General features: G+C 36.7%; 1 protein-coding gene across 2 annotated transcripts in view; it reads left to right on the top strand.

The window, feature by feature from the left end:
• The first annotated feature begins 76 nt into the window (after positions 1 to 76).
• CDK17 (cyclin dependent kinase 17) overlaps positions 77 to 15,429 on the top strand; it is a 92,329-nt gene continuing 76,976 nt past the window's right edge. Inside the window, exons 1-2 of one of the 2 annotated variants that reach the window (XM_023749916.1) lie at positions 77 to 209; positions 338 to 1,289. The gene's annotated coding sequence lies outside the window, so the exon portion shown is untranslated. The remainder of the gene's footprint in view (positions 210 to 337; positions 1,290 to 15,429) is intronic. The other variant, XM_023749914.1, reaches the window with a different exon arrangement.

Genomic DNA, 15,429 nt, shown 5'->3' on the forward strand with positions numbered 1-15,429 from the left:
GACCGGAGAGGAGAGGGGGAGTGGGGGGGGGCTGCCAAGTATTGTCTCCATCGCAGCGGCTTTTCTCGGCGTTCGGTGCCCGGTGCCTGGGCGCCCTCGCCCGCTGGATAGCTCCGATCGCCGCCCGCCCCGCACCCCCGCGCGGCCACAGCGGCTCGCCTGCGGTTTTCCCCGCGTTCTCCCCCTGCTGCTCACCCGCTCCTTTTCGGGTAAGCGGTGTTTTGCCTTCAGCTGGGGGAACGTTTGCTAATGACAGGATGCCTGAGCTTGTTGTGACCCTGAACTGCCTTGAACTCTTCTCTCTTCCTCCCACCCTTTCCTTTCTGGGATCTTACAGTGTCACATGGCCGTTCACAATTAGCTTTTCTTCTGCAAAGAAAAAAAAAAAGAAAAAAAATGGCAAAAGCATTTGGCTGCAATGTGTGGCGCTCGTCCGTCCTTTTTATGGCGACGTCTACCAAAGACACGTTGCTGGTGATGGTCTGGCACCTCTTTAAGTTGGCAAATTAGTTTCCTAGATACAAAAGTGGCCAGTTTTGTTGGGAGTGTTGGCGATTTCGAGGGTCAGCCAAGTGTATTCCTAGCAGCCCGACCTGTCACTGGCAGGAAATGCTTGAGTTAGAGACAGGACAATTCTTTCCTCAAACTTTGCTGATGGTTTCTGGATTTTTTTTAAGGGATGCTTGTGTAAGAAGGTCAGAGGAGCAAAGCTGACTTACTGTATGTTAGGTTTATTTGTTAATCATTGGGCAGAAGAGAGTGAATGGGATCTTAAGACCTTTGATGGCCTGAGTAGAGGAAAATCCTCCCTTTAAGCTAGAAACAAGGTTCAACCAAATATTAAGGGAAAAAATTAGCTCGTGGTAATATCATTGGTTTTGTTCTTCTGAGACTAAGTAGCTGGCTTATGAAATGTTGGGATGATGTTTTGTTAATGAAGACATTTTAGTCTTTGTAATTCTAACATTGTTTCATAAACAACAGTTGGATCAAAAGGAAAAACAGTGGCTATATTTAGGGAATACAGTATTCTTGTTTTTATGAGAGAATATTGGAATATAAAAAGTGTTATTCTTTTATCTGATAAACTGTCTCATGTGCCAGAAACACTAACAATTTAAATGCTGGGCTTTAAAGAAAATAGCTCAGTCTTTGAATTTATCTGTTTTAAGATTACTATGCAGATATAATGTATTATTGATTTTTTTACAGCAAAAACAAAAACATTGAAATGTGAAAGAAAATAAAAGTAAAGCCAGTTTGACGTAGGCCATCAGTGTTGATATTGGGTAAGAACAGTCACATCTTGTTGCTTGCTACCATTAAAATGTTGACACTATAAAAATTGTGAAAGGATTTCAGTTTAGGAACCCATGTCTGAATTGTGGGACTCTCTACCCCACCCCTTCCAATCACCACCACTTACCATATTTGTGATGTTTTTGAAATTAACAGTTCATATCATTAATAATTGATGTTTTATATAACATTTATTTATCGAGGATACACTTTTTTTCTCCATATTTATTAGTGTCTGATTAAAATTCAGTGGTTCTCAACCTTCCTAATGCTGTGACCCTTTAGTATAGTTCCTCATGTTGTGGTGACCCCAATTTCATTGTTACAAATTGAACTTAATTAAAGCATAGTGATTAATCACAAAAACAGTGTAATTATATATGTGTTTTCCAATGGTCTTAGGGGACCCCACCCCCTGCCCCGTGAAAGGGTCATTCGACCCCCAAAGGGGTCGCGACCCACAGGTTGAGAACCGCTGGATTAGATAATAGAAGTTTAATTATCACTAGAAGGTAATCTACCAAAAAGTTAACAAAGATTTTTGGGTGGATAAAAAATATATACATTTCTGTATTTTTCAGATTTTCACATACTTTTACAATTAGAGAAAAAGTATATGAATAATTAAAGTCTTGTTAATATCCCAATCTGTTTATTATTAAAAGAAGCTTCTATAAAATGTGTAATTTATTCTCATCCTTGGATTCAGGCCCAAAAAAGTAACTTTTAGTGTTAGGTATTTGAAACAGTGTAGGTTGCCAAATGTTCTCTGGTTACTAGTAGGAAACGAGAGATGCATAGTAAAGAGTGATGAAATTGGAAGAATTGATTCAATGTATGGTAAGCTTTGTACACCAGTAATCTTGTTTTAATAAGTCATTGGTTATACAAAAAAAAGAGAAATTAAATTTTATTTTGTCTGTAGCAGAATAGCTGTGTTGACTAAGCAGATTTTAATGGATATATTTGTTGATATTTTTAGTTTTCAGATAGATACAGTCCTACAATTAATGGTGGAAAGAGATGGCATTTAAAATACTTTATGCTGTTAAGGCTTTTGTTTTTTCTTAATTTCCAGCAATATTTACCTCCTTTTTTTTTTTTTTACTGGTGAAATGAATGACTATAAAACTACAAATACTTTATTGTGGACAATGGAAGCTATAATGACAACTGAGCTAGATATTCAGTAGCGAAGATAGTAGTGTCCCTATTGTTTAATAGTCCTGAATATTTATAAAGCACTACATTTTGAATCATTATTACTGTTCTCTAGTCTTTATTAAAATTATTGGATTTCCGGTGCACAAAAATTTGTGCACTCAGGGGGGGTCCCTCAGCCCGGCCTTTGCCCTCTCACAGTCTGGGACCCCTCAGGGGATGACCACCTGCTGGCTTAGGCCCACTCCCCGGGGGATTGGGCCTAAGCTGGCAGTCAAACATCCCTCTGTCAGCCCGGGAGCCCTTGGGGGATGTCCACTTGCCAGCGGGGAGCAGGCCTAGCTGCAGTTGGACATCCTTAGCGCTGCTGAGGAGGTGGGAGAGGCTCCCACCACCACCGCTGTACTTGCAGCCATCAGCCTGGCTTGTGGCTGAGCAGAGGGGGCAGTTCCTGCATTGAGTGTCTGCCCCCTGGTGGTTAGTGTGTGTCATAGTGACCAGTGATTCCCAGTTGCTCTGCTGTTAGGGTCAATTTGCATATTACCCTTTTATTATATAGGATTATATAGGATAGAGGCCTGGTGCATGGTTGGGGGCCGGCGGATTTGCCCTGAAGGGTGTCCCGGATCAGGGTGGGGGTCCCGCTGGATTGCCTGGCCAGCCTGGGTGAGGGGCTGAGGGCCGTTTTCAGGCTGGCCACACACCCTTCAGGATGGGGGTCCTGCTGGGGTGCCTGGCCAGCCTGGGTGAGTGGCTGATGGCTGTTTGCAGGCTGGCCACAGCCCCCAGCCACCCAAGCTCCCAGTGGAGGCTGGCTGGAAGCAGGTATCTGGGATTTATTTATCTTCTGTAATTGAAACTTTGTTGCCTTTTGTGGAGGCCACAGCCGGCCAGGGCGGGTGAGAAGCTTGGCTTCCTCCATTGCTGGGGCAACCAAGCCTCCTGTTTGCTCCAGCTCCGTGGCTGCTGGCCGCCATCTTGGTTGGGTTAATTTGCATATATTTGCTCTGATTGGCTGGTGGGCGTGGCTTGGGCATAGCAAAGGTACAGTCAATTAGCATCTTTGTCTTTTATTAGTGTAGATAGCTTCATATTATGGCATTCTCTTATATAGCTTTTATACTTCCAAGGTGGATACTTCCTTAATGAATGTATTGTTAAAAAAAAAAGAGAGACATGTTAAATCCAGGTTATTAGATATTCTTTAGAGTATTTTATCTACTTAAAAATTGCCTTCTTGCATACATGTGAAGGAAGAATAATTTTATGTTCCCTGAATTTTAAATGTGTAATTTTTGCTTAAATTTTTACATGGGAAAGAGTTATTTAAAATGCAGTTTATAAACTGATTTAGGAATTTTGCATTTTAAATGAAGATTAAAAAATAAGTTTATGGCATTTGAAAATGAGCTTTGAAATTAACAGTTCATATCATTATGTGTGAGGTAAAAAACTGCCTACAGTGGAAAATCTGTTCAGCTTACTAGCATTTGATCTATAATGTGGGTAATTTTTTTGAAGTGGTAGGAAGAGGACCTGTTAGAGTGGCTATAAAAAAATAATTCTGAAATGTTTATAATCTTAAGCCAAGAATTCTGTCATGAGTGGATTCTTTGTTGTTATTTTGCTCCCAGGCTTTTTAGTTGGTAATTGCTTTGATATCTGCATAATTGCCAATGGCCAGCAAAATATATTGAATATATCTGAGTGTGGCTTACCTTTCCTGGCTTGTTTTCACTCTGTTGGCCAGGTTGGAAAATCAATACATGTCTATCTATAAATCTAGTAGATGGAGTGCTATCCTATATAATAAAAGCCTAATATGCTAAGTGTCTGGTTGTCCGGTGACTGGTCAACTGTTCATATGCTAATGATATGCTAAGGCTGCTCAGCCACTCGCTATGACGTGCACTGACCACCAGGGGACAGACACTCAGACGGGTAGGTTAGCTTGCTGCTGGGGTCCGGTTGATCGGGACTGAGCGAGATGGGCCAGACATGCCCTGGAGCCCTCCCGCGGTCCCTCCCTGGCCCTGATAGTGCATTGGTGGGGTCCCTCGGCCTGGCCTGCACCCTCTTGCAATCCAGGACTCCTCGGGGGACGCCAGGGAGCCAATTTCGGCCTGATCCCGCAGGCCACTCCCTTTGGGAGGGCGCCAGACGCAGGGCTCATGGCTGACGAGAGTTGCTGCAGTGGCTTGAGCCTCTCCCAATTGGGGACTGATTGGGCGCAAGCCTGCGGCAGGCTCAGTGGGGCCAGGATGAGTGGGAGCGGCAGGTAGGAGATGCAGGCAGTATTGGACTGCGGGTTTTGGCCCGATCCCTGCAGGCCACCCAGAGGGACCCCACCTGTGCATGAATTCGTGCACCTGGCCACTAGTTGTATATAATGTGTTCTGCAGTAACATATGATACTAAATACTGTATTTGAGGTGGTTTTTAGATCTGTGGCATATTCGGATGAGTGAAAATTATCGTGCTCTCCAAAGTGTCCTTTTAAAATTATGTTTTGGCCCGCTGGTGTTGCTCAGTGTTTGAGTGTCAACCTATGAACCAGGAGGTTACAGTTTAATTCCCAGTCAGGGCACATGCCTGGGTTTCGAGCTCCATCCCCAGTAGAGGGCATGCAGGAGGCAACTGATCAGTGATTCTTTCTCATCATTGATGTTTCTATCTCTCCCTCTCCCTTTCTCTCTGTAATGAATAAAAATCTATTGAAAAAAATGTTTTGATATTAGCTATGTGAAAGAAATAACCTTATTTAATATCTTTTGGTAGGTACTATGCAAAGTGTTACTTTGTTAAATACAATAAGCCCATCCTATAGGTCAAGCATGTCAAAAGGCTAACACAGGCCAAATAAACAAAGTTTAAGTTTATGTGGGCCGCAAAAAAAAAGCTTCAATTTTCGTAGAAACGTAGGTTTTGATAGAGACATGCTGAATACAAAGGGCTGAAATAAATGAGTAATCGTTAACATAAAATAATAGAACATTTTAATAAAAATTAATATATTTTCTTGAACATTAACTTACCAGACACTGAATAACTACACAGATTAATAAGCGTAATGCAAAAAAACCTATTTTTCTTGTTCTCCAAAAGCGAAATATTTCCTGTTGCGCACACCAAACAAGTCAGTACAAGACTAATGACTTGGCAATCAGCTGCTAAAATGTTCGCTGCTAGAATTAGTGAAGAGAAATGGTGTGCATGTGCGTAAGGTGTGTAAGGGAAACGAATGCAACATGATTATAGTAATCAGTCATTAGTGAACATTGTAGTTTGTTATTAATTATGTATAACAGGATATTGTAAAAATTAAGGTAAGTTTTTATTAAAACATTTCTTACATACCGTTATATTGCCTGGGCCGCAAAAATATTGGTTGTGGGTCACGAGTTTGACATGCTTGCTATAGGTATTGTGCCGGTATTTTTTTTCTTGCTTTTTGAAATTTTTTATTACTACCAAGTACTCTAATTTGTTAGTAAGAAACAAAATACATTTTTTTAAAGCTGTGCTTTGGGTCTTTCATTCTCTATTGATTGTGCCTGTTTTTAAATGAGGAAACAGAGGCCTTAGTTAAGTAATTGTCTCCAGGTTGAAGATTTCTGTTTGGGCATTCAAACCATGTTACACTGCCTCTAGGGCAGCGGTTCTCAACCTGTGGGTTGCGACCCCTTTGGGGGTCGAACGACCCTTTCACAGGGGTCGCCTAAGACCATCGGAAAACACATATATAATTACATATTGTTTTTGTGATTAATCACTATGCTTTAATTATGTTCAATTTGTAACAATGAAAATACATCCTGCATATCAGATATTTACATTACGATTCATAACAGTAGCAAAATTACAGTTATGAAGTAGCAACGAAAATAATTTTATGCTTGGGGGTCACCACAACATGAGGAACTGTATTAAAGGGTCGCGGCATTAGGAAGGTTGAGAACCACTGCTCTAGGGGGATGTGATTGTTGAGTGCTGTAGAGAGGTCTAACGTGGTAAATTTAAAAGTTTATCAAAATTAGATTTTAAATTCTCTCTTCTACTTCATAAAAATATCAAATTATACAAAATGAATAAGGGATGATATATTTATACCTCAAAATGAATTAAAATCAAAATGCTAAAAAGATATTTAAAGTATTTGTAGAGTTAGTTTTAATCATGGATTTATCAGCTAGAGTTCTATGGGCATAAAATAAATATGGGTGCTGAAAAGCAAAAGAAAAATTATACTTGGCCTTGTGATGCAAATATGTTTATTTTTACTTATATGTTTACTTATTTTGCTTTTTCATGTGTTAAAATTAGTTTGCATTATTTGAGCATATACCATAAAAAAGAAGATAGCCCAGAGGCATTCTGTGTAACTTACTTCAGTATTGGGTGAAATTTTTGCCTTAAAGTAGATAAATTTTATGTCCACATGTATATATGTATAATTGCCTATTGGTTTTGGTATTGCTTACGTATTTTAATTAAAGTGTAAATTTTGATACTGTGTTTTTATTGATATATGGCTATATATCCCTGAAAAATGGAACTAAAACCAGATTGTGCATTTTGGGGCATATTTTTTTATACTGAGAACCAACCCTTATGATATAAAAATTGCAAATTAGTATTGTTGATATATATCTTATTTCTTGTTCACATTTAAACAACAGAAAATTTTACTGACCTGACAGTAGTTCATTAAAGTGAAAAACAAAGATTTGCTTTCTTTTTTGTTGTCATAAAAGTTAATTTAAAAGATTTGTCAACCTTTTAATAGCATATTCTTGTTTTCGTTTAATTACTTGTTAGTGTACGTAAGTACTTTCAAGAATACTCTAAATTTTGTATGAGTATTTGTAAAGAATGGGAAAAGGACCCTAGAATAATTTATCTTTTACTATATTTTAGGTAACTAACTAACTCATTTGGTTCTTCTCAAATGATATATGTAATACTGCTATTCTTACAGTTATTGGTTAATATTTGTTATTAGTGTGTGTTAATGTCAAATGATATAAACAGCTTGGTAAATATTGATAATATTGGGACTCTTAACACTCCAAATTTAGAGGCATTATCCTTTAAATTAATATGTATTATTTTAAAAATAGACTTTTAAAAGAATGTAACGTAACTCCAGATTTCAGTATTTTAACTGATTTGCACTGCTATTTCTGGTGGGGAGAGACTTTTTCATTGATTTTTTTTAAGTAAATTGATTTTTGAAGTAAATTTTGGATTCCTTTAACCCCTTGAGCATGTTTTGCTGAATTATTTTTAAGACATCCTTTATTTATGGCTTTACTTTACTTAATAAATGATTTTCCAATTTACTCAGGGGTGTAATCAGTAAGTACTTTTAAAGCATTTCTTGTGTCCACGACATTGTGTTTAGTACCTGTAAATGTTATAAAAATATAATTAAATGTGGCAGTATTATAATATGACATAACAGCAGTATTGGTTGCCTGGGATGTTCTGTGTTTGGCCCAACCCTTAGATTTTACGTGTTCCTTGGACAGTTTCATCCATATTTAGTGCTTTGTTTTTATCACCGATATGCTGACGAGCTCCACATCTTTATTTCTATTCATTCCAGACCTCTTTTTCTGAGTTCCTTTCTAACTATACTTCCCAGATATTGCCTCTCAGTGCTCCCTTACCTAAGTTGAACTTTTATTGTGCCCTACCTCCATTCCTAATCACAGTGCCATCAGCCTAACCATTTGCAACAGCTTATGTTTTTCTAAGGTGCTCCCTCCCTCCCCCCCAGTCCAGTCACTAAATCCTGTTAATTTTATTTCCCTAAATATCTTTTATATTTATCTTTTTCTATCATTTTCATATGTCAGGGTTTTGAAAACTTCATCTGGATTACCACTTTTGATTTTTCCCCATTTTAGGCTAAAAAGTATTCATTCTTTCTGTATATTTATATTTGTGTATGCCATTTTATCCTTCTATCCTTCCTCTTTCCTTGCGGATATCCATCCATCCATCCATCCATCCATCCATCCATCTCTGTATATCTCAAGTGCCCTTCATACTCTGTACTAGCACTATGGTCAGTGTTAGGATACAAAGATGAGGAAATGTCTTGATATTACAGTGCTGTGACACTTGGAGATAAATTCTCATTTTTAAAGATAAATGTCACTTCCTCTGAAGTCTTCTTTGATCCATTCTGGCAGAGTTATGGTAATTTGGCTATAACACTTATGTCTCCTATGGTACTTGACACATTGCACTGTAATTAATTACCAATCTCTCCCATTTTGGCTGGCTTTATGCTTCACAGGGACTATGCTTTTTTAATTTTGGTATATTCCCCAAATTATTTCTCATTCAATTGCATGAATGAATTGATGAGATTAGGAGAAACAGCATTGAGTTAGTAAATTAGGGTCAAATTAATTATGGCCTAGAAAGAGCCAAGAATTAATTTCAATGCAGTAGAAAATAAAAATCCATCAAAGGTTTTTGAGTATTGGAGTACTCATAGACATTACTTGTGTGAGAGTAATCTGGAAGCAGTTTATAGGCCAATTTAGAGCACTATTGAGCCTCTTTTTGTGGTTTATCTTCACCTGAGGATATTTTTTCCATTAATAGTTAGAGAGAGTGGAAGGGAGGGAGAGACACAGAGAAAGGGAGAAACATCAATGTGGAGAGACACCTTAGTTGCCTCCTGCACACACCTTCACCGGGACCAGGGAACAAACCTGCAACCCAGGTATATGCCCCTGAAAATTCAACCCTTTGGTGCACAGGCTCACATGCTACCATTGAGCCACACTGGCCAGGACTTATTGGGCCTTTTTAATTACCTATAAGCTGTACTAACGTTATTTTTTGACAAATTGGAAATATAAAATTACAAATTATATGTAAATAAAGTATCTATTTCATAAGGTCTGAAAACATTGGTCAATAATCGAGTAAAATTTGGTTTAATTGCTAAAATTTTATTAATAAAATCTAGCAGTTTAGCTATATAGTATAGTATTAGACTTAAATGCATTTACTGAAGTGAATTACAGAGTTGCACTCAAATGGATAGAGCAATGTATTTAATGTTTTCCTGTTACCCTGAGAGTTTGTTTAACTAGGAGCTTAGTTTTCATTGGGATTAATTAAATAAAAACTAGTCTAATTTTTAAGTTAAAGACATTTTATTGAGTTTTGTAATTGAGCTTTAACTTATGCCTCTTTTATAGTAGATTCTTATATAACTAGATTTGTTTTAGAAATCAGATAGTATGGCTTGATAACATTTGAGATGTGACATTTTAAAAATGAGTTTTTATAATTTGTGGGATTTCGTGGTTTTTTATATTCCTCAATTTATGATATGGTCTTAAAACATTAAATTTTTTATATCAGTTAAATTTTCAAGGTCATGATTTATTTACCTACATTTTATCACTTTCAGAACAGTGGAGTCAGCATTGTATTTTGCAATAATTTTTGTTCATAAGTTTATGAGCATGGATTTTTGACCTTCCATTTTCTCCAAATATTTTTATTTACATTTCTATTTTTCTCTGATCCCTTTTCTTCCCCAAAAGCTCTAAAATGGTTGACAACACTTTTTATTTTAGATATAGTTTTTTGTTTTTTGGAAAAAAATCTACAACTCTCATTTTTATTATATAAAGTTTAGAATTGGTTATATGTTTGTTTTTTCCATAAAGACTGCTTCAATAGTAAATGATAATCCATGTGAACTTGAGCTAGTTACTTGAACTCTTAAGGGTCAGTTTCTTCTATAAGAACCTACTTCATGAGATTGTGGGTTCTAGCATGGGAAATGCTAGAACCTACTTCATGAGATTGTGAGAATTAAATGAAATGATAACATGTAAAACACTTTGCAAAGTACATGGCACCTAGTGGGTACTCACACAGTTAAAGAGTAATAAAAATTATATTAAAGAGTAATAAAAATTATTTTATTATTAATATAATGGGAAGAACTGTTGGTAATGATACTAGAATGTTTAGCTGATCCATTCCTTCGGGTCAGTGAATGTCTAAATAAGTGATTCACAAGGACAGTTGAATCAAAATGTCAAAATAATTCCTCTGGCTTTTTAAACTGTGCATACTTCTTAGATTTTCTAGTAATGCCTCCCTATTCTCACCGAATTTGAGAATCAATGTATTGGTGAGTTGGTGTTACTGATGGGTGTAAGTGCATCCTTGAGGTGTACTGGGGGACAGGGTAGTTAGTATAGACTAGTGGACTAAATAATGTAGCATATTCATTGTTTCTTACCTAATGACCAATTAGAAATAAAGCTGTTATAATCTTCCTGATGAGCGCATTGATACTCAAATTTTTCTTTTAACTGTACCCTCTTTGTTCCCCTTCTTCACACCTGTACTATACCACTTGTTTGACATCTTGACAGTATTTGCTGTCCTTGTTTTATGACTTTTGTTTGTGACTCAGGTTTCTGAAGTTAAAGTAGAATAACAGGTCATATAACTTATCCATCAAAAGAAGAAATTTGTTTTTGCATTTTATCTTTTTGTTATAAAATTTGCTTGGATATTTGCTATTTATTATCTTACATTTTTGTTTATTATTTTGTATTTTTCTAGGTCAGTAGCCTTAACCTGAACTTCAGAATCACTCTTGTTGATTTAAAACAAACAAACAAACAAACAAACAAAAAAGCTAGAAGTGAATACCTGCCTGCGTGTGTAAAATCTCAAGCTCTGTCCCTGTACAACTGAATTGGAATCTCTGAGTTTGGGTTTTATAAATGTTTCAGGCAATTCTTGAGTTTTAGAAACACTTTGGAGGTTAGCAGTGTGAAGGGGAGGAACCAGTCACATATAAATTAAATTTGAAGTTAAGGCAAATTGATTAGAACTTTCCATAATTCCATCTTATTTTTTTCTCTCTTTAAAAACTTTGAATTTTCTAGTTTTATTATATTTTGGGGTTTTTTGTTAGGTTTATGTATAAAGGCCAAATTGGGGAACCCTAAGCCAAAGGTTGTTAGTAGTGCATCAGTAGATGGGGGAAGGTTTTTATATGGAAGATGTGGAAGCAAAGTAAGGAAATTATTTGATTGGTATAGCTTAAGCAGTTACCTTATTTGGGAAAGCATAGCTGACGGTTTGTGACTGGTTATTCTTTTTTTTTTTTTTTTAATTCTCACACGAGGATATGTTTTTTATTGAATTTAGCTTCTCCTATGTATCCTGACTGGGGGGGTCGAATTCCCGACATGAGTATGTTCCCTGACCAGGCATCGAACCCACAACCCTTTGTGGCATGGTAGGATGCTCCAAACAACTGAGCAGTCCTGCCAGAGCATGATTGCTTGTTAAGCTTCCCAGTGTCTTACTGTTTTCTACTGCATGAACTCAATTTTAAGTTTTGGAAAATTATTTTTAAAATATATTCTTATCTAAATTCCCTAGCAATGGTTATAATCTTCAAATATTCCCCTTATCTTTTGTTGATATATAAAGTTTAGGATCTTTTTTATACATTAAAAAAATAGCAAATCTCCAAAATTTAATAAAATGTAAGACCTTTTGAAGAAAATGCTAAAATTATATTCTTTTATATTTCCTATATATACAATCATATCATTTGCAAACAATGAGTTTCTTTCATAATTCTTTTTATATATTTCTGTTTTCAATTTGCTTATATTTGTTTAGGGTTTTTATATTTAGTTCATGGAAGAGATTATCCTATAATTTTTTTCTTATAGTACTCTTATCTGATTTTGATCAAAGACTATGCTAACCTAGTGAAATCAATTGAGCAATGTTCCTTCTCCTATTCTTTGAAATTGAGATTGAAATTCTTGGTCTTTGAGAGTTTGATGAAACTCATCAGAGGAATCATCTGACCCTGTCATTTACTTTGTGGGAAGATTTTTGACTACCAATTTAGTTTCTTCAGTGGTTATAGAGTATTTAGGTTTTTACATCTTTTTGATTTAGTATTAGATATATTTTTATAGATAAGCATTTCTTATGTGTAATCTTCCAATGTTTCTCTTTGGAAATATAAACAAATGTATATTTTATTTTGGAGATTTTTTTCATCCTATATAATAAAAGGCTAATATGCAAATCGACTGAATGGCAGAACAACCAGTCGCTATGACAAGCACTGCCCCCTGAAGCTGCCCCCCTGGTGGTCAGTGTGCTCCCACAGGGGTCGTGCCACTCAGCCAGAAGCCAGCCTCTCCTGCCTCTGGCAGCGCTAAGGATGTCCAGCTGCCCAAGGGGATCGGGCCTAAGCCAGCAGTCAGACATCCCCCAGGGCTGCTGGACTGCGAGAGGGCACAGACCAGGCTGAGGGCCTCTCCCACCCCGAGTGCACGAATTTCGTGTACCAGGCCTCTAGTATTTAGATAAAGTTCTTTATTTTTAACAGCTGAATAGTACTTGCATGGGTATATGATTTAGTCACTCAGTCCTGTGTGGACACTTGGATTGTTTCCTATCTTTTCCTATTACAATGGCGAATGAATAACATACATATAGTATTTTGTACTTGCAGAAAGAAATTAGATTCTAAGAACAAGGATTTCTAAGTTAATGATAAATGTTTCTGTACACACGTGTATTTCCTTGCTTTGTCAGCTGAGAGGGCTTAGAAGAAACAACATCCCAGTAGCAGTGAGCATACCTGGTGCCCGTTTCTTAGTTTCTAATACCATTCTTCCATAAAGGAACCAGGGCTGTGCAAGGTGAACCTGGATGCTGGAAATGTAATGCTGGAAAGTAAGGAAGTATTCAAACAAAACAGTGAATGAAGTTTGTAAAAGAGTCACAGAAGCCAACTGAAAGAGCTCCCAATGGCTCATACTAAAATAATTTGAGCAACAAAATAAGATAGTATTGGGTTGTAATTAAAATACAAAATAATACCCATGAGTCCATACTGATATAAGTAAATACATAAATAAAATCAATAGACAAATCTCCTGTGCAGAATAATTCCAAATAATTTATGTGGATACTCAGCCCTCAAGGAGGTATAACATACTCCCCATTTAAGGAGTAGAAAAATCGGGAAAAGGGTAACTTAACATAAGCAACACCTGACAAATACTATGTCAGCCATGTGACCAAAGTTTAATACTGTAAATATTATACTATATATTTTATATACCTTTTATATGTTATGAATCCAATCTATAAATATATTATAGATACTATAAATATAAATGGGGAAGCATGGGACTTGGTTGGAAAGTCTGTGAGGAGGAATATTCGAAAGGTCGGGGCTTCTAGGGGGACCTTGCCGAGGGCAGCAGACCCTGCCTTGACTTTTCCAAACAAGTTTAAGCCCCCAGGTGTTTTACTAGAATTTTTATATTTAGACTTCAAACTGTCCTTGCTTAAAGGACACTACAGATGCATGTGTCTTCTCAAGGATGATTACCCTGCTGATAGTATCTAATTGTTAATTTTAGTTCAAGCTGTTGCTACAATAAAATCCTAAGGAGGTAGGCAAAGGAGCAGTCCCTTTGCCTTCTCTTTCACAGAAACGTGTCAGAGTAATCATCCGTTCCTCACTCAGGGTCTGCCAGTCTGCCCCAGCATATAAATATGTAATATTAATAGTATAGATCAAATGTTTGTGTCCATTCATATGTTAAAACCAAATTTCCAATACGATGATATTTGAAGGTGTGGGGCCTTTGGGAGGTGCTTACGTTGTGAGGTTGTTGCCCTCATGAATGAGATTAGTTCCCTTCAAAGAGATCCCAGAATCTGCAGGGGCCTTGATCTTAGACTTCCCAGCCCCTGGAATTGTAGGAAATAAATCTCTGTTGTTAATAAGCCATGCAGTCCAAGGTATTTTGTTTTAGCAGCCTGAACAGTCTAAGAGAATTAACATTAACAGTCATAAATCATGTTGATAGCATGAAGTGATGAGAAAGGCACTTCACCTCTATGATCTTCCTCCCAAAAAACCATAGCCCCATTCTAACCACACAAAAAAAACACCACAAGACAAATGCCAGTTGAGTGATATTTTAGAAAATCATGAGCAGCACTGCTCAAAACTGTCATGGTCACCTACAACAAGGAAGTCTGTTTTTCTGTGTGAATACTTTCAACAAAGATTTTTTTAAAAAAATACTATTTTTGAAAACATAATTTTACTAATAAGTTATTTATTTAAAAATGATTGTAGAAAATTGCATTGGGTTATATTAAAAAATCAAAAGTTAAAAAAACTGGCCACAGGGCCTGCTTTTATTTTTATTTTTCTAATCTTCATTGTTGTAAGTATTGCAGATGTCCCCTTTTTTTCCTCATTGACCCCCTTCACCCTGTCCCCACTCTACCCCCAGGCCTACACCACACTATTGTCTGTGTCCGTGGGTTATGCATATATGAAGATGAGTTTTTTGGTTTATCTTTTTGCACCCTTTCCCTCTCATCTTTAGGTAAAAACTAATGGAATAAATAAAAAGTGGACTTTAGTTGATTATGTTTTAGTTTTGGTTCATTAATTGTGACAAATGTACCATACTAATAATACAAGATCTTAATAGCAGAAAGTAGGTGTGTGGTATACTATCTTTGCAATTTTTCTGTAAATTGAAAACTATTAAAAAATAAAATGTTTATTTAGGAAAGGTAGATGCTTCTGTAATCTGTTAGATGTAGCCAAATTGTCATTTTGTACCACTACCTGAATATATGAGAAGCTGATTTTTCCATAGCCTTGCCAGCTGAATGTGTTGTCAAACACTGGGAATTTTGCCACTTTGACAGATGAGAACTGGTGTAACTCAGACTATTGTATTTCTCTCATTATGAATAACATTGAGTGTTTTTTATATGTTGAATAGGCACTTACCTACTCCCCACCAACTCTGAACTCTCACGTTCTTTGTTTATTTTTCCATTTGGTTATTTTTTTCTTGGTTTCAGTTCTCTATAGGGAGACTAGCCCTTTATTTG

Source organism: Myotis lucifugus, unplaced genomic scaffold (genome assembly GCF_000147115.1).
Source record: "Myotis lucifugus unplaced genomic scaffold, Myoluc2.0 scaffold_10, whole genome shotgun sequence".
In the NCBI taxonomy this organism is placed as follows: domain Eukaryota; kingdom Metazoa; phylum Chordata; class Mammalia; order Chiroptera; family Vespertilionidae; genus Myotis; species Myotis lucifugus.